Source organism: Corvus kubaryi, unplaced genomic scaffold (genome assembly GCF_017639235.1).
Source record: "Corvus kubaryi isolate FWS band 111438036 unplaced genomic scaffold, C.kubaryi_AGA036_p1.0 37394, whole genome shotgun sequence".
Classification (NCBI taxonomy): Eukaryota; Metazoa; Chordata; class Aves; order Passeriformes; family Corvidae; genus Corvus; species Corvus kubaryi.
This window is the reverse complement of record NW_024581133.1, coordinates 16,705,725-16,728,912: the sequence shown is the minus strand read 5'-3', so window position 1 is coordinate 16,728,912 and position 23,188 is coordinate 16,705,725. Positions and strand designations below refer to the sequence as shown.

The 23,188-nt window shown below is 39.4% G+C and overlaps 1 long non-coding RNA gene across 1 annotated transcript in view; it reads right to left on the bottom strand.

Moving 5' to 3' along the window:
• LOC121670060 overlaps window positions 1-23,188 on the bottom strand; it is a 40,053-nt gene that overhangs the window by 5,388 nt on the left and 11,477 nt on the right. The window contains exon 4 of the long non-coding RNA XR_006018011.1: window positions 2,071-2,095. This is a non-coding gene — a long non-coding RNA (uncharacterized LOC121670060). The remainder of the gene's footprint in view (window positions 1-2,070; window positions 2,096-23,188) is intronic.

The window sequence follows — 23,188 nt, the reverse complement described above, 5'->3', positions numbered from 1 at the left end:
TTTCAGTTCAGCAGTTTATGAGGAAAGATTATGATTTCTAACACAAAAGCTGCACATTCTACTTTTAACACCACCACATAAAACACAAATCTTGATGAAACTGAAGGCTGCTCACAATCTTTCTTCTTTAGCACACAGCTCTAGAGTCAAGACTTCAAAACATACAACTGCTGAGAGTTAGTGAGATTTAAATATTCTGAACTCATTCATCTAAGCTACACAGATGAGTGGGACTCATAAGAGTCTGGAAGATTCTGACTCATTTCATCACCAATGGAATGAGGGATCTGCATCCCAACAGCTACTCCTTCTAGAAGGAGAAGGCCTTGTTAAAACTGACAACTACTACAAGTCTAAAACAGAGGCAGTTTTTGGATCCTTGACAGGTTGCCAGTTCAACTTCTCTATGTGCAGCTTTTAGTTTTTGGCTATTATCCCGATCGCCTGAAGGATTTTTAAGGCAAGATCTGACAGTGTTCTCTCATTGCTCCTGCTTTTATTAACAAACCCAGTAATATTTAGCAGATAGGTAATAAGTGCACCCTGATGGCAAGTGAATACGAAGGAAAAAAGTGTGACTTTTCCAACATTTTGTAATGTATTTCAATTTGAGTGTTTAACAGGTAAATTGCATTTTAAGATCTGTTGGTTTGCTGAAATTAATCCTGAGTCAGAAGGTGGGGTACATGCTGAGCAGTTCCTTAACTTGAATTAGAAAAGCAATACACCATATTTTTTTTTGTCAGAGCTGTTGCACAAAACAGCACTGTTTTGCATGTTGTTTTCCTTGCAAAAGCAGAGCACTGGTTTCATTCTGCTGTCTACAAATGCTCAGATCACTAAAGGATATTGTACACTTCACCTGAGCCCTTCTTGTTCGCTCTAAATACTTCCCACATTACTTTGATGTAAAGCAAGATATAGATACCTTTTTCTGCAATACTCCAGCGTATAATTGCATTTCCTGTACTTAAGACAATGATATATTCAGAACTTCCTGGTATGGCTATTATTTATTTTTTCTTCTTTCCACAGCATCACTTATTACCCAGTTCACTTTACAGATCCTTTGGGCATGTACTTATCATATAATGAGCACCCTGTAAAAATCCCCAAGCGTCAGACAAGTCAGTGTCAGAACTGGAAGATGTTTAAATGCTTCAGTACCCAAAGGTATAAACTCTAATTAGCACTTACAACACTGCCAGGACCAAATTCTGCTTAGTACCTCTGCATGATACTATGCTGCCCAACATAGACTCAGCAGCCTGCTTGGAGCTAAAACTGGGATTGCAAATATGAGGCTATTCTCTGCAGAGCAGACCTGATCATTGGCTTCTCTAATTAAACAGGGTATCTGCAGAACCTCCCCTGTTCTGCAAAATACAGCCTCAGGATGGATGCATACATAAAATACCTAATTCTGGCTGTTGAGTGCTCTACATACAGGGAAAATAATATACTCCTGCACCATATGTTAAAAAAAGATATAATGAAAAATAACTTGGTCTGAAATATTATGTATGGAATATTTAATATTAGTGAAAAAACAATTTTAAAACAAAAACAATGGGATGCTTCCACCTCCTACCCGAGGTGAATCAATTCTTAGTACTAATACAGGAGCTTGGTGTTGAGAATAAGCTCTTTAAGTTTCTTTTTATTCTTTTTGAACTTTGTATCACATTAAATTTCACTACTTCCTGCATGCAGTTTATTTTGTTTAACAACTGCTTTCAGAGCATGAAGACCTTAAGCTCTCAGAATGGTTGGGGGAGAATGTTTTTGGTTTCTTCCCCCCAAATAAATAATGTATTCAATAAACGACAGAGCCAAAATTTTATAACAGCTTGGAAACATGTTCTTTAAATTTAAATAGAGTAAACAAAAGGCAAACTAAATTGTTTCAATGGATTAGATTTCTAAAAACATTACATGATTTTTTTAATTAAAAGAGAAGTTTTATAAAAGCTCATGTAACATTGTAGAGATTAAATAAAAGGAAGGAACCCTCTTCTAAATGAGGGCTTATCACTGATTCCCAGTTAGTGCCTTTGCCATGTAACTTACCTGCTTTGTGCCTCTGGTTCAGAGTCTGTGAAAAAAATGAAAACAGGTTGAAAAATTGCTATTTGTGAAGCACTGTGAGAACTGTACACAACTAAGAATATTGCTATCTTCCACTACCATTGCTGTTAGCAAGGATATATCCTACTTACTTCTAGGAATCTATACAGCACACCTTAGCATCAGTATCAAGGCAAGTGGAAGAAAATTTTACTAAAAATTTAAAAATAATTACAGGAAGTCTATTAAAATCACTGGAACTAAAAATCATATAGAATCACACCAAATCTCATTTTAAGAGAGCCTTGTCTTTGAGAGAATACAGCTGGTGACAAGAAACTTGGACTAACAAGGCATGAGACTACCTGAGCCTCTGGTCAGCTTTGCCATGGCCAATCTGAGCAATCTCTGACAAAGCCAACGTGCACACACTGGGGCTGAGGAAAACAGGGATTACTGTACTGCTCCTCCTCTCTTACGTTTCAAATACCAGCACTCAGCCCTCAGTGCATTTTTTTTTCTCAGATCTTAGGGCTGCAGAAGCCCATTTTACACCACAGACAGTGTAACAGTAACAAGTAATAGTCTTAAGTTCACAGGCAATGTATGAAGCAAACTCGGACCCAGAATAGTGGATTTGTTGTTCTCATGGCACATTTTTTGTCTGAATTTACAAAAACCCCTCAGGGTTTATATTACTCAGTACTGGAATTCAACACAGAACCCACACTGCTTATTTTTAAAGCAAAACTAGACACTCAAGAAAAATGAACAAGTCACTGAGTGATCTTCCCTGCCAGCCGAGCATTTTGCAACTCACAAAATTTTGAGTGAACCCTCCACTCGGGGAGTAATTTATAAGTAAGGAAATTTCCTAATTCTCTTTTTCTTAATCTCTCTCTAATTTAAAGGTACATTTTTAACATTCTAAATATTCTGCTTCTTCCTCTTCTGACTTCCCTTATGATTTTAAATTAAGATAAACCATTTGCTATGTTAATGCTAATTTTTTTTCCCCCAGAATAGCAGAAATTTGGCAGTAGAAACATGACTGCAAGAGCATTTGGACCAGACTGATTTCTGCTCTCCTGTCTTCACAATAAATCCTTTACTGCAGAAATAGCTGAAAACCTGTCTGTTGGAAGACAGTTATGATGTCTGGGGAAAGATGACAACTTTCAGGACATTATGGGGGGCTTAATTTATTTTACATGTGGGCACAGGAAGCAGTCACTGAGTACAGAATACATAACCAAGATGAGATTTTCCAGAAGTTCCCAAAGAAGCCCTCAACTGCTATTGAGAGTCAGTAGGCATAACCAGTCAAGGGCTTTTATTGAGTGAAAGAGAAAAATGAGGAAGAATAAACCTAGAACTACACTTTTATCTGTCCCTATCACAGGCTGTGATAGAGCACAAGAACATAACAACACAAAACGGTTTTGATGAAGAGAGGCAGAAAGGGGGCAAAATAGGAGGCAGAGTCCTATGGCCCTTGTTCATTCCTTAAATATTCCCTCTGAAACCAGAACTATGTCAGGAATCTGAACTTTCAAAAACAAAGTCTTTTTCCTACTTAAAAATGGCCTGATGGATTAAATTCAAATGTAAGGAAAAAATAAAATCCTGGACTGCATCTTTTAATGCCAAGTGTCTGCCTGGAACAAATTTTTGTGGTTGCATATTAATCCCCTCAAAACAGCATAGAAATGTTGACAGCTGCAACAGTTATTCCTACTGGTCCTTTAGTCCTTTACTTCCACAAAGTTGCTAAAATCTTGTATTTAATTATCCATGCCTAATTATCACATACAAAAAAAACCCAAAAAACAAACAAAAAACCAACAAGCAAAAAAACCCCCCCAACCCCAAAAAAATGCCCAAAAAACAAAGCCCCACTGACCAACTAAACAAAACCCCATTAATTTTCAAGAAAAAGATCCAGTATCTGTCTGTTACACCAACATGGGCGATCTTCGGCCACAGAACCCCAAGCTCTTCATATGCAAAACCACAGGACTATAGGACTGGGTGAAAATCTTTTGGGTTCAGGGATGCTGGTGGCACAGAGACATCTTGTTCCACTGGGAAACCAGCTGCTCCCAGTGAAAAGGAGGTCTCACTGCTGCATTTCTGCCTTTGAAAATCTGCACGTCATCTAATCTGCACCCTGCCTTTACAGGAGTTGCCTACATCTCCTATAGAAGATTGTGATGTATGAACTAGCCAAAAACACTGCTGAAGAAAATGGTGCAGCAGAATAAAGGATGCAAAGACACTGCTTGCTTTCAATTTTAAAAACCCAATGTAAATCACTTTTAGCTTTTACCTGGTGGGGTCAGATGACATTTGATTATCAGCAGTGAATTTTCCAAGGTTGCTGACAATTTCCTTAAGAACAGCTGATTCAGAGTTCCCTTTTAGATGAGGTTTTGATGTACATCACTTGAACCACTTTAACATTTGCAATTTACGTACTATGTTGCCATTTGACAACACCACCTGGTAAGACACAGTATTTCTTATCATATGTGGCTTAAGGTTGAAAACAGGGACAGTGCTAAAGCTACCATGCCAGCAACTTTAATAAAACAGCATGGAGGGCCAGGAGTCTTTTGTTCCTTATTATTGACCAGTTTCAAAGCACACCCAAAGGAGCAGAGAGCAGAGCTTGCAGGGAGGAGCTGCATCAGTGTCCATTAGTCATAGTTCAGGAATTTCCAGGTTTCAGATTGAGTTGATTTGAGAAAGCAGAAGGATGGAGCAAGGATACATCAAAAGTGGATTTTAACTGGAAACCAAATGGGATGCTAATAGAGAGTTTCACCAAACCAAATGAAACAGCTTTCAGCATAAACCCAATAATGATAAGTTACTGAGGATTTTTTCTGAACACAGTACTTTAGATGCTTTAATTCCTAATTGTAGAGTGCAATAGAACATACAATATTTTAACTTGTCTTTGTAAACACAGAGCAGTTGGGGTAAAACAAAACCACACCAAAAATTAAGGAGCCCTCTCTTGATGAAATGGTAACTAAACTTTTCACAGAGGAATTTACCACAGAAGAGTGCAGTAGAAATCTGAAACATCTGCAGGGATATATGTTACTAAAAGCAAAACTGTTTTCTTCTTGTTTCCCATTGCTATTTTAATACCACCAATATTATATAATATCATGAAAGATACTTAGTATTTTTTTTCACTGTGCTGAAGATTTCAAAATCTGGGGGTGGGGGGGGCTTGTCTCATTTGATTAATCTTTTTAATATCAAACATTTCCACAGGAAAAAAACTTCTGGAACAGGGTTTCTGTTGGCAAACAGGCTGACAATGATGACAGGATCTGTGAAGGGAGAAATCATATTAACAGAGAAGTTCAGAAAACCAATTAAAAATTAGGAAGGTTATCAAAGAATACTGATTCTAAAAAACTGTGACATTATTCTGATTCATAATCCTAAATTCAGAATGATTAAAAGCCCTTGGATTCAGCTATTCCAACAATGACAATTTATTCACAGAAATCATCATAAAGTGTCAGGGATGTCTCAGTTAAAGGTTCTCTCCTGTAATTTTAACTGGGTAGAAATGAAAAAACTGAACAGATTAACATCAGGCAAATTCTTTACTTTTCAGAGAGAAGTAATGTACTTTGGGAAAAACGTTCTGAATTTCACTTTTTAATAACTAACTGCTCGGGTGGACAACTGCTGACAGTTCTGTTAAAATCTCTGTTCATTGGGCTGAGGAGGTTAGAAAGGTTAACACTCAAGTGGAAAAGAAAATAATTACAATATGAAAAGGCTATTTGAAAGCGAAAGGGATACCTTCATCTGTATTTGTGGCTTCAATTCTGGTGAGCAACAGGGCAAAAGCAAAGCTGAGGAGAAAGACTGGTGAGGGAATTAGAAGAAGCAAAGACTTCTCTTTAAAAAACCCCATGGATGAAGGGCACTTAAGTGCTTCTCTTATAAAGGAAACTAACAACGATTAGGCTATATAAAAGTAACAAATGGTGCAGGAAAAGATAATCAGGAATTTCTTTTTAGCTACTCTTCCTTTAGAAAAAAAACAAGACAGTAAGGAGCTGGAAGACAAACAATTTAAAACATGAAAAATTGATTTTTTTTTAATGTGAAAACTTGGATAAAACATGAATCCATGTAACTTCCTGCTGCAGATAAAATTGAGGCTAATATTTAATCAGATAAAAATTAAAACCAGTTATGAGATGATCAGGAAGCTAAACACCATGGGAATTCTTCACACCACAGTTTTTTAGCCCTTTATGCTGCCCCTTTTACCCCTCCAAAGAAACAAAATCAAACTAGAGACTCAAGGAGAATATAGTGCCATGCTTCAGGACGGAAAATTAATAATTAAAAAGAAATCTAAAACATAAGCAGGTTATGTTAGAATTGTACTTTACAGATTTGGGATATTCTGTTTGAAACATCTGGCTCTGGCTATAGAGTAAGACTTCTGGACTACATTCCTCTGAGCTATCATGGCAAGTTTAGCTTTTGTCTTTATATTGTGTGTATTTTACTTTTCTGTCTCCCTATCTGTTAGAGACACAGTCAAAGCTTCCTGTGTTTATGGAATGTCTGCAAAAACCACTCAGTTTTTGGGCAGGGAAAACTAACCACAAGTGCTGAATGTTCAGAGGTTTTCTCAAAATTCATCTGATGATTAAAAACAGGCTTTGGGAATAGAACTCTCTCTCTCTTTTCCATCTCCAAGAGCAGTGTGCTGATTTAAATGCATGCATTTTAAAAGGAAGATGAGTGGGGTGGGAGTTGTTTTGGTTTTTTACTGTTTGTTCAGGATTTTTGTTTGTTTGTTTTAATAAAGGAAAAGTAGAGAAGCTTTTTTTTCCCCTAGTAGCAAGAATTTGGATTGTGTCAACTTTGAACTTTCCAAGTTCTGTTTCATTTGTGTTTGGATCTCAGTTGGGCATGTTCTCCCACTGTGCGCACACATACAAAGAATCTGCAGCATTTTCCGTGGAGTAAGAGAAATAGCAAGCAAAAACCCAAACACCCTCACACTTTGCCCAAAATGCTAACTCTTGCACCAGTTCTTTGAAAAAGAACCACCACACTGGCTTGGGTCTCTCCCTTTCTTACAGTCTCTGACTAGAGAAGTACAAAATGAGTAAAGTCTGAAATAGCATTTGCTAGAACCACAGTCCAACCTTCTCAGCAGAAAAAAAGAGGAGCACCAGTGCAATGATTCCCAGCCAGTGGATATTCCCTTGAAAACAGGGTGAGCTGGTATTCACTGCAGCAAGCTTTAGCCAGGCAATGCTCTCAGCCTTACCGTACAACTGAGAAGCAGAGGTGCAGAAAAGCAAAGCCACTTACCTGCTGTAGAAAATCTCCTGAGAGAAGGGACTTACACTCAGGTCTCCTAAGTAAGAAAATAGTGAAGCAGGTGCTGGAACATCTCTTTTGGAAGTCCTGTTCACTGCCTACCTTGCTTTCGTGATCTTTATTTAGTTGAAGACTTCAGCCAGTATAGAAAAACATAATGTAATATTGAAAAACTAATCATTCCTTTTTCTTTTGTACCTTTTTTTCGTGCAGTAGCAAGAAAAAACAAGAAGAAAAAGGATAGAAGCCGTATTTCTTTGTGAGGACTCGACAATACAAAACTCAGCTATAGGATGAATTCTGGTAGGACTGAGAGTCCACCAGCTTTGTTTCCTCATTACAACTGTTCACATAACAAATCTCAGCTGGATACTCCCCACTGTATTCCTTTCTCATTGCAATGAAGATGTGTATTGGACTCTATGAAGAGCCATAGAGAACAGTACTAACAACTAATTTTACAGGGACAAACACTCCCTTTCCTCTCTCTCAGAGAGTTTGCACATCTGAAACAGAGCTAAAAGTTGGCACTTGCCATTTGGCAATTCATGGGCCACACAATTTAACCTAGGAAGTCAAGAACATGTTCAAATGAAACTGCAGAGCAATTTTAGGTAGAATATAGTTACTCACACTGGACTTCAGCTAAGAGATACGATTTATCAGCACTTGCAAAAATTAGTAGCTAGCTTATGCTATAAGAGATATTGGACAAGACATGAAACATAAGTCTATTAGATCCTTCAATAATGACATGCAAAGGAAGACATGGGACTTGTGGCTTCACATTTGCTGTTGATTCCAGTTGCAAACCATTGTTATTTGTCTTTTTTGTCTAAAAAAACCAGAAAGAACTTAAAGATGGAAGTGGCGCAGCATAATTAATAAAACACACAAAATCAGCAACAACAGTGAAACCTCTGGAGTTGAAGCAGTCCAGTGCTGCCTCAGTTGCTTGAAAACAGAAGAGGGCTTTAGCACATAGCTCCTACCCTGCGGGTAAAGTAACTTGTGTAGGACCCTCCTCCGACGACGGTCCCATATACCCTTTAACAGTCTTGCAAAAAAAGTTGCAGAAGCTGAAAGTATAATTTGTTAGAAGCTAGGGTAAAAGCAAATGACTATAAAGGGGGAGTGGATTAAAAAAAAAATTAAACATGGATCCTTCTGTTTTTCAAGTACTGCTTTTTAAAAAGTCAGCTTTACTAAGCTCCAGATATTGCTCCCTTAGCAGACTGCCTGTGGAGACATTCACTAACCAAGGATATTTCGGAGCAGCTGGTTTCCTTTAATACTTGCATATAAGAAGTGTTGGTGTTTCTCCCTCCCTTTCCCACTGCGACTCTTTGAGCTTGTCTCAAGTGCCTTGGCCAACTTAATTAGTCCAGTCAGGCCAGACTCATTTCTCTGGCACCAGCATTTAACAGCTCTGGTCAGCAGATAGACATTTGGAGGCAGGTTTCATGTGGTTTAATTTTGAAATAATGAGAGGGAAATTTAAAAAGAAAATAAATAGAAAATAGGAAGGCAAGCCTGTGGAGGTGATGCCATCCATCCATCTGAGAACACAGAGAGACCTGATCCCACACTTCACGCTTTCACTGCTGCAGTGCTGGAGCTGATGTGGCAATGGACAGCAGTAAGGGCTGTGTTTTCTGCAACAACAACCTGCAGATTTCCTTGGAGATGTGCAAAGAAACAACAGTTATGGAACAGTATTCTTGGATCACGTCATGCCAGTAGATGCAATGCTGCTTTTTTAAAAGGCAAGAGTCCAATACAATAATCCTACATCTGCAAAGGCCAGCAGTTTATTACATTAATTTTATTTCCAGTTTATGATTATGTGAAAGGATGAGACAGAACATGTCCTGAAGATCACAGATACTCCACAATGGCTTTGCTATTTTACATGGAATACGTTCTGTAGCGATGAGGAGCAGCATAGGCCTCTAACAGCACCTTCTAGCCTTCATTCTTACTAACTTTTTTTTAAAGAATCCAGGTATTCTTTCAAATACTTGTGCTTCTGGAAAGCATAAGAAAAGAGTAAGAGAATTGTATCTTTAAAGTGATAGGTCTTCACAATGGGAGGACATTAACATAGTGAAAGATTACTCTTCTGGAACAATCATCAAGGGTAAGAGAGATAAACTAAACCAGGAAAGAAGCACTAATGAAGAAGTGCTCGGAAACCAACTGTAGGATGCATTTGAGGTGATAAGTTTTTGAGAAACTCCAATTAGATTATTCCCAAAGGAAAACTGTCTGGTAAACAAAATTATTCATAATTAGATTATCTTATTATAACTTCCTGTTGAAAGAAACCAGTTCTGTAACACAATTAGCAATGAAAAGACAAGAATTATCCTCCTGTCTGTGAACCAGATGGGTTCCACTGTCTGTGTCTTGCAGTACGAACCTGTTTCCTTTTGGTTGTTCAGAGGGTGTACCATGTTTGCCAGCAATACAATTCAGTTCTTGAAATACCACTGGGATTTTGTGACAAATAGCTATTAGTAACTGATGACTTGAGTAATACAAGATACAAAATCAGGAAGTCACAATATGCTAGAAACCTAATCAGAACCTTTCTCTGCACCAAATATTCAAGTGCAAAATCCTCCTTTGGGACTCAGAGATTTTTATGCCATACTGTTGTTGTCTTTAATGACAGACTTTGGTAGGCAGAATTAATTCAAAAGATTTCTATCATACTTGGGGTATGTAGGGATAGTGCAGAGCAAAGACAATGAAGAGTTCTTTGCTTTGATGGTGGCTGCAGTGCTGTCAGCCACTGGGAGACATTACAGGTAAGTCAAGCAGAAGGAAGATGACAGATAAAGGATACAACAATGGAGAATTTTTCTAATAATCAGAAAACACTTGGTGACATTCAGGCATGGACATCTCTAAAAAATAACAGGGTGTACATTCAAAGTAGAAGCTACTAAAATGTGTACATTTAAAATCCTGATAGAATTGGTAAAAGGTTTAACCTCTAGTGCCTTTTGGCTGTGGATTGTGTGATACACTGTTTTATGAAAACAAAAGCCAGTTCAGATCTTGGAAGTGGAAAAACTTGCATTGTCCTGAGCCACACCAGCTAATAAAACTTGTTTCTCACCACCAGTAATGTATGTGGAGGAGTGCAGCCTTCCTGTGGCCACATTGCCTCACTCTGTGTGGGTGCATCCTTTGCACGGCACAGGCTGGATTAGGAAAGAAGGAGCGGGAAGTGTCGTACCCAGATGACAGCACAAAGTGAGCAGTGCCAGAGCTGGGACTCACAGCTTGCCCCAAAAGAATCCCCTGTTTTCACTGCATTGATTTCCCTCAAGCCAAAACCACACTTTGACATCACTTTTTAACACCAGTAGGTTGAGTAAAATGACTTATGTATGAGCTAGTTAATTAACACAGAGTTTGGGACAAATAGCAAATTATAAGGCAAGCAACTTTTCCTCTAAGTATTGTGATCTAAATAGCTATAAATTAAATTTAACATGAGCAAAACCAAGAGAAAGACTTTGGACAAAATGCTTAATTTCTTCCCACCCTCCTCCCTCTGCCTAAATCTAGAGTTAAGATTGTAGGAGAAATCAATCAAAAAGCTGTAAAACAGCATCTCCTGTAGAAATGTCACAGCTAGGTAAGAAAGAGGTATCTTGCCTCAGGCTCTTTCTTGCTTAAGACTCTCTAGAAATCCCAGCACTTGATGTAGTGATCCTGTGACTTTCCCACAGCAGGCAGTGGGAATGACAAACATTCTTTTCAAGGCTATCCCCAGCAGTGGACCCCTCACACAGACTGCTAAAAATCCCTTAATCCCCTCCACTTAATGCTGACCTAAAGAAACAGAAGATCAAAACATAACCTCTGGAATGACCCTAGCTTGGTCTGTAACACCTCACCAAGGGTCAGAGATGTCAAAGAGCTCCCTGCAGGCCCTTGCCTTCTCTAAGGAATGTGCTGTTTATCAGATCAACCAGAAAGCTCCTTTAGAAATATGTAAAATATACATGAGGCCTACTGGCCATCTTCCTCATGAGATCTACATGCAAAGCAGAAGGCAAAATTTACATGTATACAATCAAGACACTGAAACAAAATCTGTAAAAGTCCAGAGCTGAAAAAACAAAACACCTCAAGGTTGCAGCATCAACAGACTGATTCAATGTACTGCTCCACATTTTTAAGTGTTAGAGACATGAAGTAAGGTCTAGAACACAACTGCAGAGGACAAGACCACTGCTCTGACACATTCTGCTCTCTTCCAAGTATGGATAAATTTGTAGTGACTAAAGAACAAGAGGCCAGGGAATGCTAACCCAGACCCTGGAAAACTTTCAAGGCTAACAGACCAACTCCTTTTTTTTTTTATAACCACAGTTTGGTGTCAGAAGAAATTTAAAAACAGGTCACCACGTCCACTGGACTTAGGGTTTCCATTGGCAGAGTAGCAAATAGCACAGTCTACCTCCAAAAATCAACTCCTGAATGAGCTGACAGAACCCCAAAGGGAGCTTCTGCTTTAACCACTGTTGCTTCTGGAGGCGCTGCAAGATTCTGCAGACTGGCAAGGCCTGCAGACTTCAAGAGTTTGGTAAGATCAAAGTCCAGAAGAGTAAGGTGAAAGAAGTTCTAGGTGCTGTATCAACTAATCACAAAACTCAGCAATCTGAGATGAATTCTGGCTGCTGATCACGAGCCACTGGAATACAGATTCTTATGTTTCTTTTTCCTGCCTGGTTATATGTTAGTCTGAATTTACTGGAAGTCCTAAATTATGATCACATTTGTATCCCAGCATTTATCACAAGTTGCATTACTGGTTTCCTAAAGAGGCAGTTGCCACTAGATTGAACAGCTGCTACTTTCTGCCTTTAGTCATTCTGACTCTCAACAAACACAAGAAATTAAAATCTAGATCTTCCATAGCAGCGCTCACGTGCCAGACCTTTTTGATGGCCATCTAAGTTTAAAACCAGATGGCTTATTCCCCACTGACCATGTTTTAAAGAGCTGAGGGGCCTCAGAGATTAGCAGGCCATTTCCTGGCATGCCTTGTTTGATGCCCTGAAAGGACACTGCCTCTCTGGCAGAGAGGAAGACTCTGGGCTATGCTGCCATCATTCTCACAAACACTTCTGAGCTAGCTTGGCAGCACTGTTGCCATGGTGGTTACAAAGTTAACTCAAAACCACAGCTTAGGTATTTAGCCAGCTTCTTAAATGGATTTTACAGCCTATTTCACCTTAGCTCTACTACTCCCAGTGTTAAAATAGTCTGTTAAAGGACAAATGTATAAAACCTTCAGTCAGTGCCTTCCATTCTAATTATATTTTCTGCTCTAGTATAGTCTCTGAAAGGAAATGTCTCCAAGAAAGCCATTTTCCAGGGATTTTCTTTCTAAAATATAAAAAGCAGAGATGGAGAAGCAGAATCATTTTTAAAGCAGCTTAAAAGGAAATGCTGGGACCCCCAGAGGGGCTGAGAAACATGTGGGTTTGGGATAAAAAGAACCACGCCAAGAGCTAGCTGGCTACTTCCAGTTTTCACACCATAAATTGTTACATTCCTTAATGTCCAGTCCTCTTTCACATGTAGAAAGAAACTGAATGCAGTAGGATGAAGCAGACAAGATAGAGCTCAGCCAAGGGCACACTGTGTCAGGAACCTTTCGGACTCTCTAGTAATGCAAAGAAAAAACTGGCACAGGGCCCAGCATCTCTGTAAATCAATACAGCTGTTTATTTAAACCAAATGGCTGGCAACCATATCAAGCTTTGATTGTTGTAGACATTTCCAAAAGGAAATGAATAACATTTCAGGAGATGACAGCAAACCCATGTAAGAACAAAAGAATTTTTTCCAACTCAGTTTTATTCATTATAGGGCATACTTTCCGTTCACTGCTTGAAGCCAAACAATAGAGTACCCAGTATTAGCAGAATCATCTTAAAACCCAACAGACAACCAGACAGATACTCTCCTCAAGTGTTCCTGACTGCAGAAAGTTCCTAAATACATGTGTAGCCATGAATGACACGGGTTTAAGCTTCTCGGTAATGTGTGAGAATCCAATCCCTAGATTTCACTGCCAAGTGCGTTAAAGACTGGCACGGACATGTGCAGTGATACACAATCCACTGGGTGAGAAGCCAGACTTGGCACGACTCAGGCCCAAGGTTCTGTCTGTGTACAGGGACAACCGCAACATTAATTTTCTGCAATGTGATATCTCACTGTAATCCATTTTTTCCCTTTGGGGCCATGGCCACAGATACAGAAACCTCTCACTTAGGAAAAGATAGCAAAAAAACATGAAAGGGGGAGAATTTGCATCTTTTCACTTCCCCTCCCACTCTATCCCAGACCACACAATGTTGTTGGGTTTTGTTTGTTTTCGTTTTTAGAGAGATTGCTTTTGTACAGGTGCTCCCTTTCTATCCATTCTCAAGGTTGTTATCAGTTTTTTTAATAACCTCTTGAGAGATGAAAACAGATACTCTTAAAAAAGGCTACAACCTTTGACACTTTTAAGCTATGTTGTCACACTTCATTGGAAAGATGACAGGGTAGGATCAATTTGACGGCTTCAAATGAGCACTGGGATCATGAGACTAAAGTCTCTTCTTTTTACACTAAGCAAGAAAACTGCTTGACTGTAGGTCAGACTCACAGTTGGTGCAGGAGGATAACACTATTTACCATCACTAAAATAACATGAACCTCTCCTCCAACGTTTGTAATTAGGTGCTGGGGGCTTTCTGGTTTGAGCAGCACCAAAAGATCAAGACTGAGAAAGCGGTAGATTGTAAAGCAAGTGTAAATTATAGTTCTGCCTGCATTTTGTCATAGCTGTTGCAGAAGTCACAGATTCCAACATATTCACATATTTAAAAAAAAATCTGTAGTTCCTGACACACAAGATGTCTTTGCCTATGAATATGGTTCCAGAACTGAGTATTTTCACAAGAAGCCTCCTTAGTTGAAAGCAGGCAACTTCAGGAAGTTAAGAACAATTACTAGGATGCAGTGCCCACTTTATTAAGAATCATGAGGACCATCTTGCTATTTCTAGTGGTTTTGAAGAGAAATAAAACCTGTGCGGCTGAGGATTGCTGACTGCTAAAAGATGGTAGGAGAAAAGCTCTTTGTCACTGTGTAGGAGACCTGTAGGGCTTAACAGCCAACAGGCAGCATTAGTAAGTTAAATGTTCTAGTAGTTCTGTCATTCACTCCTGCGCTTTCACATCTTGCTGGAGCCTCTTGGGTACAGTGATGATCCTAAAACTGGTCCTTCAATTCTCAGTGAAAGATACCTACACCTTGGACACAACTCAGAGACTCACAGAGAGAGGTGCCAGGGACACAGCAATTTGTTCTGCTTTTTTTTCGTTACTGTGATGTTATTGGTAGAAATTTTGAACAATCAGTCTTTGGTGCTTTAAGCCTGACTATAGCCACGATAATGTAAAAGAGAAGGAGCAGTGAAGAGTTTCCCACAGGTAAGGGTGCTCCAGCTGGCAGCCTGCAGGACTCTTTCCAACCCATCCCTTTGCCATGCCGAGCTTCTCCATCTGCACTGATGGATGTGCACCTGACTGCACCTGTGCACAGCAAAGAACATTGAACATCCCCCACTGGCTCACACAGGCTCTAACTGAGGCCTGAATTCCATCATTACATGATTGTTCTGCCCTATATAACACATGGCTGGCAAACATATGCACTCCATAGCACAAACAATCCTGTGTTACATATTGTCTTCCCCTCAAACTAATGCTTCAGCCATGGATTAACCTTTGCTTCAAGGAAAGAAGATGGAACAGGAAATCAGTCCTATATTGCTTCAAGCACTACCTGAGCTTCAACTAAAAGTCAAAGCACTTACCTAAAGTCAAAGCTGTATCAACAAACAAAAAGAAATTAAGATTAAGAACAGAGATTCAGAATCTGATTTCAGATACCACCACAGCAGTCTGGAATAAGTACTCCCTTACCTGGCTCAAAATAATAGTAATACTAGTCAACATAAACATTGTCAAGCTCCGCAACAGCAATGTAATACCTTCCCTACCCAATACAGTAATGCATCATTAAGTACAGTAGTGCATAATTAGGTCTGGTATTAGAGGCAGGAAAGGAGTCCATACCTCTTCTGAGGTAGAAGTTATGTCCTGAAGAAACTAACTGCTGCTTTCAGAAGTCTGCTCCCTCAGGAAAAATGTGCTTGTTCTGGTCTTTGGTGGGGCTGTTGCAATATCCCTAACCCTATAATCAATGGTGAAGTACAGATGTAACCTTACTGCTGGTCTGAATATAGGGACTTCATGATATTGTACATATGACCAAGCACATGCAAAAAACTGCTTCTCAACATCCTGAAAAGCACTTATGATCAAAAAGAACAGAAATTATATATATGGTATCAGGTATACTGAGTGATCTTAGCCACTTAAACACCGAGTAGGTCTTCGCATGTAACTTTTTCAACTCTTCTCCTGACACCGATTCTCAGAACACACATAACACCCCCCACAGAAGGGCACTTCTACTACACCTAGTGACAGGTGTCCTGTACAACTCAGGCAGAGATCACACCACTCCAACCACTTCAGCCTCTGAAGTCCAAATCTCAGGATCTGACTAGCATGGTCAAAGCCATACTGTGATCACAAATAACAGCCTAAGGGGAATTCATAGATGAAGGACATGTTTCAGTGTTTAGACACTGCAGGGGGACACGCGGCAGGAAATGCGTTACCTGCTCATCTTCACATAAAAGCAAGTGCATTGCTTCCATTCAAACAAACAGGAGAGAAAGAGACCTGACACATTTTAAATACTCATTCTTTAAGGGTTCATAGGAAATTTTAGCCTGACTCTTCTGAAATCCAGGTCTAAAAGCAGTACCAGTACATCCACCTTGCTGTACATGTGTGTTTTACACTCAAATGGCTCGAAGTTCATGCTGAGGATATGCCGTGATCCCTGCAATACATATTGTAAGGACTGTTAGAACACTAAGAGCAGAGAAGACTCTTAGTTCAACTCAAATATGTTTTCAATGAAAATAAGCTTATTCTTACCTCTATTGAGCAGCTGAAGCTAAGTACAGGAGCCAAGAGCAAAAGGACACTATTGGCTTTTTAACTGAGCAAAATGCTTCAGGGCTTGGCAAGCTCTCTGTTCCCATTTCTATCACACCTCTGTGTGCCTCCTCAGTCTTTCATCACTTCAAAGTGGAGTGCCAATAGTTACAATGTGAAACTCAGGAGTCCACAAACATGGGAATTCAGAGGCATGAGCCGTGCACACTGTGGAAATTGCTATTTCCCTAAGAAGCATCAAGTAGCGCCCCAGCATTTCCAAAGGCAAAAGGTGGGAACCTGGTTTTGACAGTACAACTTCTTCATGTACTATGGAACACGTGGAAGATGTGCAGTGGGCTACAATGCTGCTCTGCCTCCAGGAAATTCCATGCTGAATGGCACACTGCAGCAGAGAAGGGGAGGAGGAAAAAAAGAACAGAAAGAGAAAAGATATAAAAAAAATAAAAGAACAGGAGTTAGCTTAGCAAAATATTATTTCTGTATTCCACACTACTAGATGCATTAAAACTGCACAGCTTGCAGGGCAGAAGGACTGCATACATGAGCATCTGTATATATTCTCTAGATTGAGAGAACCTGTGGGAACTGTACCGAAGTTGCGAAGACTGATTTCGAAAAAATGCAAAAACAGCTCACGCTTACATTGTATACAAAATAAAAGTATCTGATATTACCATTTCTGTAGAAGTTTGCTAATAGACTGATTGTAATTGTGAAGAGCACACTTTCATGCTTATGAAACAAGTATTTCTCAACAGGAAGACTTTCAAATCTGGAGTTAGTTCTTGCACTGGCAACTGTGCTTTCTTTTTTTATTTCCTGTAGCTGAAACAAGAAAGCAGACTTCTGTGGCCCAGGGCATTTCTACTCTCAATTGCCACACACTCTTGTGTTTAGTCAATGTTTCTTGAAAAATACTGATTTTCTTTTGTTTAAATTATTTAATTTTTTTAAACCTTGTTGGTTAAAAGAAAAGCACAACAAAAAAAGTCCCAAATCACCACTGTTTATAATCCACTATCCCTTTATCTCCTACCCAACTCCTTTTACACAGGGCTATTTCCTAGACCATTTACTTGTAGTTCCCTTCATAAACCCAAGAAAGAAAGGATCATGTCGAACTAATGATCAACTAAGACTGATGCTTGTCTCCCAAACTCTAACTTTTGATCAACAATAATACAAATGTTTGCATGGTTGCCCAGTTAGTAATAATGAAAAAAACCCAAAACCCACCAGCTGAAGATTTTGTCACATCCAGCCTATTCCTGAATTTGTTCTGCAAAAACAAAGCAGTTCTCTGCAGTGCAACATAGCTCAAAAGATGTTTTGTATCTCAAAGAAACAACTGTGGAAATACATTGTGACTTCTAATGTCTTTTGACAGCTGTTGTACTGAGCTCTGCAAACTTACATTGATGCTTTGGGATCGGGGCCATAATGTTTGGTGGTGGTTGGTCTTTACTTCTCCAACATTATCACATTTATCTTTCTAGATTAAATCTGCTGTTTTTCACCAGCACATTTAACTCAATCTTCCCACAAACACATTAGCACATGGTACTTGGAGGTGTCAAAGTCAAAACCAGAGAACAGAACTGTTTATATTTGTTGGCATTATTCTACATTCACCCTGCTTTAGGCTCTCTGATATAGGCCACAAGAATGAAAGTTCAGTGTCTGGAAATTGAGCTGTAAATTCCACACTAATTCATTCGAAAGGAAAGGACACAGGCAACTTAGTTATATGTGTATTGTTAGCTTCTTATTCACAGGTGAAATAATTGATAGGTTTTTGGTTGTACATCATTCTGGTCACTGCTAGAGAAATAAATACAAATGGCAAGGGGAATTATAGGATTTGGTAGCATGTGTCAATACATTTTAGAATTTGTGGACACAGCAGCAATACAGGTGATGCTGATGAAAGCTTTTCCTACCACTTCATAATCATTCCAAGCACTTTCGGTTATTGCAGATCTAAAGTACAATACCTACAAAACAGAAAAGATCCCTTACATGTAACAACATTCTGCTGCTTCCGCTTCTCTGACTGAATATAATACTATCATCTTTCCAATCTCTGCAAAAGTGTAAGCAAATGCGTGTAAAGAAGTTTTTTGTGTAAAACAACCTGCTAAATTTATCATATTGATCATTCCAGAAAGACTTAATTTCTTAGGGACGTGCCAGCATAGGAAGGATGTGGACTTGTTCATGCCAGTCCAAAGGAGGGCCACAGAAATGATCAGAGGACTAAAACACCTTTCCTGTGAGGAAAGCTGACATTGTTCAGCCCAGAGAAGAAAAGGCTCCAGGAAGACCTTATTGCTGCCTTTCAGTACAGCAGTAAAGGGGGGTTATTTTGGGCAGGGCCTTTTGTGATAGGACAAGGGGTAATGGTTTTAAACGAAAAGACGGTAGATTTAGACAAGACGTAAGGTAGAAATGTTTACAATGAGGGTGATGAAACACTACAACGGGTTGCCCAGAGAGGCTGTTGGTGCTCCATCCCTGGAAACATTCAAGGTCAGGTTGGACAGGGCTCTGAGCACACTGGATCTAATTGAGTATGTCCCTGCTCATTGCAGGAGGGTTGGACTAGATGACCTTTAAAGATCCCTTGCAAACCTAACTATTCAATGACTCTATGCTGAAAACATGGAGCTTAAAATGCTGTGGCAGCAGACATATAATGAATTAATAAATACAATGAATTAAAGGAACTACTTGACAGGTTCTCTGTTGAGGTGGTATCCACGTCACCTTGATAAAATCTAGAGGGAAGACGCAATGGGTAAAAGCTGTAAGTCTACTGTGTTCTTTTCTCCCTGGACAGACTGACCTTTTCTTCAGAGCTAGGGGGTGACCCCAACACAGGCCTTTTGTTTCTGACAGAACAGTCATGTTGGCTGACACTCCACATATTGTACTTGGAGTTCCCAAGCTGAACACATGAGCTACCACGACCCGAACTCAGGAGCTAACACTTTCTGGCTGGGGCAACAGCTGACTAATAACATTTTGTGGTTTGGGCACAGAGACAGACTTACACCAAAGTCTCGCTGACAGGTTTCATTTGAGCAGTTTTTGAGTTTACTGCTGGTAAATATACATAAAAAGAACGTGCTGTGGAAAATTTCTGCCAAGTTGCTGTCCACTTGGGTAAAACCAGAGCACTTGCAATAAAACCTGAAGCTGGAGCAGGTAATGTATGCTCCAGTTTGAAAGCACAGTGAATTTTCTCTTTCATCCTTCCAGCCCAGTCATACCACAGGCATTTACTTTAACAAGCAGTTCAAGATAAGCATTTAAAACCCTGATTTGCCTCAATAAAAAATTCTGGGATCAAGGCTTCTCATTTAATATTGAGAATGACTCATTGTACCCTTAAATGTTTGACCTGTCAAGGCATTATTTACTATAGATTTGTAACTAGTAAAACTACATAAATACACACATCAGCTATCAAGGTGTTTGCTGTGTAAATGCAGGGAGGGGTCTCAGATTTCCAGTAATTCCCCTTCACCCAGTTTTACATGCTCATCAGGTCTTTATTATTACAGCTTCAGGGATTCCTCACATCCAGGCCCTGATAACAAGAGGATGGGTTAGCAATGAGACCAAAGTGAAGTGGAAGCCAGTGTTCCAACATGCTTCTCTGCTTGGGGCTAATGTTAATTCTAAAGGCTTGGTATCAGTTCCATCACATTTTTAAACAGTATAGCTTTCAGCTAACTAACACCTAGGTACCAGCACGCTCGTGATTCTTCTCCAGAAAGCTCTTCTACAATCTGCCTGCTGGTCACAAATGCATTAAATGACAGGCAGCATTTGGATCTCCTCTGATGCTCTTTTACCATGTTACTGGAGAACTCCAGGTCTAGGAAGGGGACACTGTATGTGCATCATTTGGAAGCTGCTCTCTTCTAATGGTTTGCTAAATCTTCAGCTTAGTTCTAAACACAATTGTTTTCAAGGGTTTAATCAACTGATCAGTATTTGCCACAGGCTCAGTCAAGGCAGCATGCCAGGGATCCTGCTCTGGAAGCACTCATGCGTTTTACTTCTTGGGAAGATCTCCAGGTGTCAGAGCTACAGATAAGAGTGATAAGCTTTCAGATGAAGACCTTCCCCTTGGTTATCCATCTGTGTTCATAGGAGGCCAGGATCAACCTGAAATAATTTGCCTTGGTAGTCTGGATATGTTTGCACAATGCCTTTTTACATTACACCTGGCTCATGCCAACACAATGAGCTACTTACTTTCATTATCACTAAATAAATACATTACCAAGCTTGAAAGAATGCAGCTGTTAGAGATCAAGGAGGATCCCATAGCACTCCCTTGTTGAGAGCAATAAATTTTGCTCTGCAAAGCACCTGTACTTTTTTAAAGCTCAAACCCCAGAGCCAGCCTGAATCGAGATAGGGAAAAGGGGATGTGCAATGTGAAACCACTACAATTAGGCAACAGCAAACACCATTCACACAGACCTGTGAACTGGAAGGTTGACTATTCATTTTACTTGCCAACTCAGCTCCTTAGCTTGCTTCCACAAAACCTAAAACTTGTCTGCAAAAAGCTACTGTAAGGGTTATGTCACCTTCATCCAAACATCACCTGTTTCCCATAAAAAGCTTACGAAATACCAAGAATATCTGTAAAGGAAAGTACTCATTTTAATGCAAGCAATTAATGAAAATACAGGTGCTAGACAGATAATTTGTGAGTTATGAATGCAATCCGCATTGTAATAAGTGTGTCCCCATTAACAAACGCCTTATAGTTTAATTGGTCCTCAGTATCTAAAAGGTTTGTCACTCAAAAATCTTGAGTGAAGGCTACCATAACACTCTGTGACACGTTTTTCACAAATGGTTATTTGTGATGATGTCAGACAGCATAGTTAACTTCTGAGCCTTTCTGTACATGGGGGAAGATGGTTTATCATACAGCATCTATTGTATGTGGCACTGAACTGGGCTGCTGAAGATCTGGACTCCTTTCTTTACTTGACTGCATACTCACATCAGTTCTTTTGGCTATTAAGTAAGTTAAGTGTACTCGTGTTTGTGTAAGTTTCTTGAAGCAGACCCTGTCTACTCAGTGCTTCTACAGCCCTGAAGGGTTCTCTGCTTTGTAATTGATTCCCCTGCAAGTAACTGCAACAAAAGTAACATGGAGATCTTGCAAAAACAAGCCAAGCCAAGACTTGGAGGGTGGGGTTCTTCTCATCTGTTTTTGAATGACTTCACATACCTGACAGCCAGACCCAGTGACGGACATAGATTCTAAGGCTTTCCGAAGAACGGAAGAAAATTAAGTCAGTTCTGATTTTCTAGATTTTGGACTAGCTAAGTACATGCACCCCTCCCTTCTCTATTAGTCTCATGACAGATCTGTTTAGCTTAAAAAAACAGATAATGCAAAACATAGAAACCATTTGTGTGAACCTATGCTACATGGCTACTAAATAAGAGTTGGCAGGATATAAGGAGATGTAGTTGCATGAGATTGCAGGGATATTGCTGATCCTCCTAAACTGTAACTCAAACTCTCTCACAGAAGTGAACAGTCTAATACCCTAATTTCTACAATTTTATAGTAATAATAAATTGAAGTTGAGTTTCTTTCCAGATTTTGAATTTATGTGACCCTTACATGTTTTTTTGCCATACAAAGTAATTTAAACAAACAACCTTAGCCTACCTTTGCCTAATCTAAGATTCTTATGCGCTTAAGTTACTGTAGGAGCCAGATCGTGCATTGGTGTAGAAGTTGGGTCTCTCTCACTGCAAATCATCCTGTATTGCATGGCCCACACTCATACTGAGCAAGCTGCCAGAGCTGGTACAATAGGAGGAAGCAGTCTGTGTTTCAGCTCTGCTTTTTATTGCTTACCAGGCACAGACTGTGAATCTCTCAACACAGATTTATTACATACTGAAGAAACAGGAATGTTGTACTGCTATTTCCACTGAATGAAACCTGGACACAAAATCGGCACCCCAGAAACAAGCAGATTATACATTTGCATGCCAGAGAGGGGAACTCTGACAAATTCACAGCATGCAAGTGCCTTACCCAACATCTCAGTTTATTTCCTGCACTGTAATTGTTTGCGAGTTTTCAGTCATGGGAATTCTGCTGCTTGTCATTGCAGGCATGAAAGGTATTAAGCAAAGTAATCAACTGAATGAGCTCAGAAATACAGGTTGCTTTATTATGTCAGAATCACATACTGCAGTTCTTACCTCTCCCAGTAACAACAAAGGTTATCTGTGAACATTGCAGGTGAAACACTAAACCTTTTAAAATTTCTTGGACTGAGATCTGATAGGGATGTTTCAGTTTTTACATTTATTGTTTTAATTTCTTATTCAATTCTTTTGTTTGGTTTGTTGTGGTTTTCTTTTTTTTTACTAGAAGGTGCTATGAGATGAGAAAGAAACCTCACACTAAGCTTCTTAAATTCTTTGTGGATCCAGCTTTCAGCCTGAAAAGAACATTTTATAGGGTTTTGCTTTTCTTTAAAGCTCTATAAGCAGTGTTTCTACCACAATAGACCAAAGTGACAGAAATTTCATAGCCACAGCTCATCTTATGTTAGAAAAGC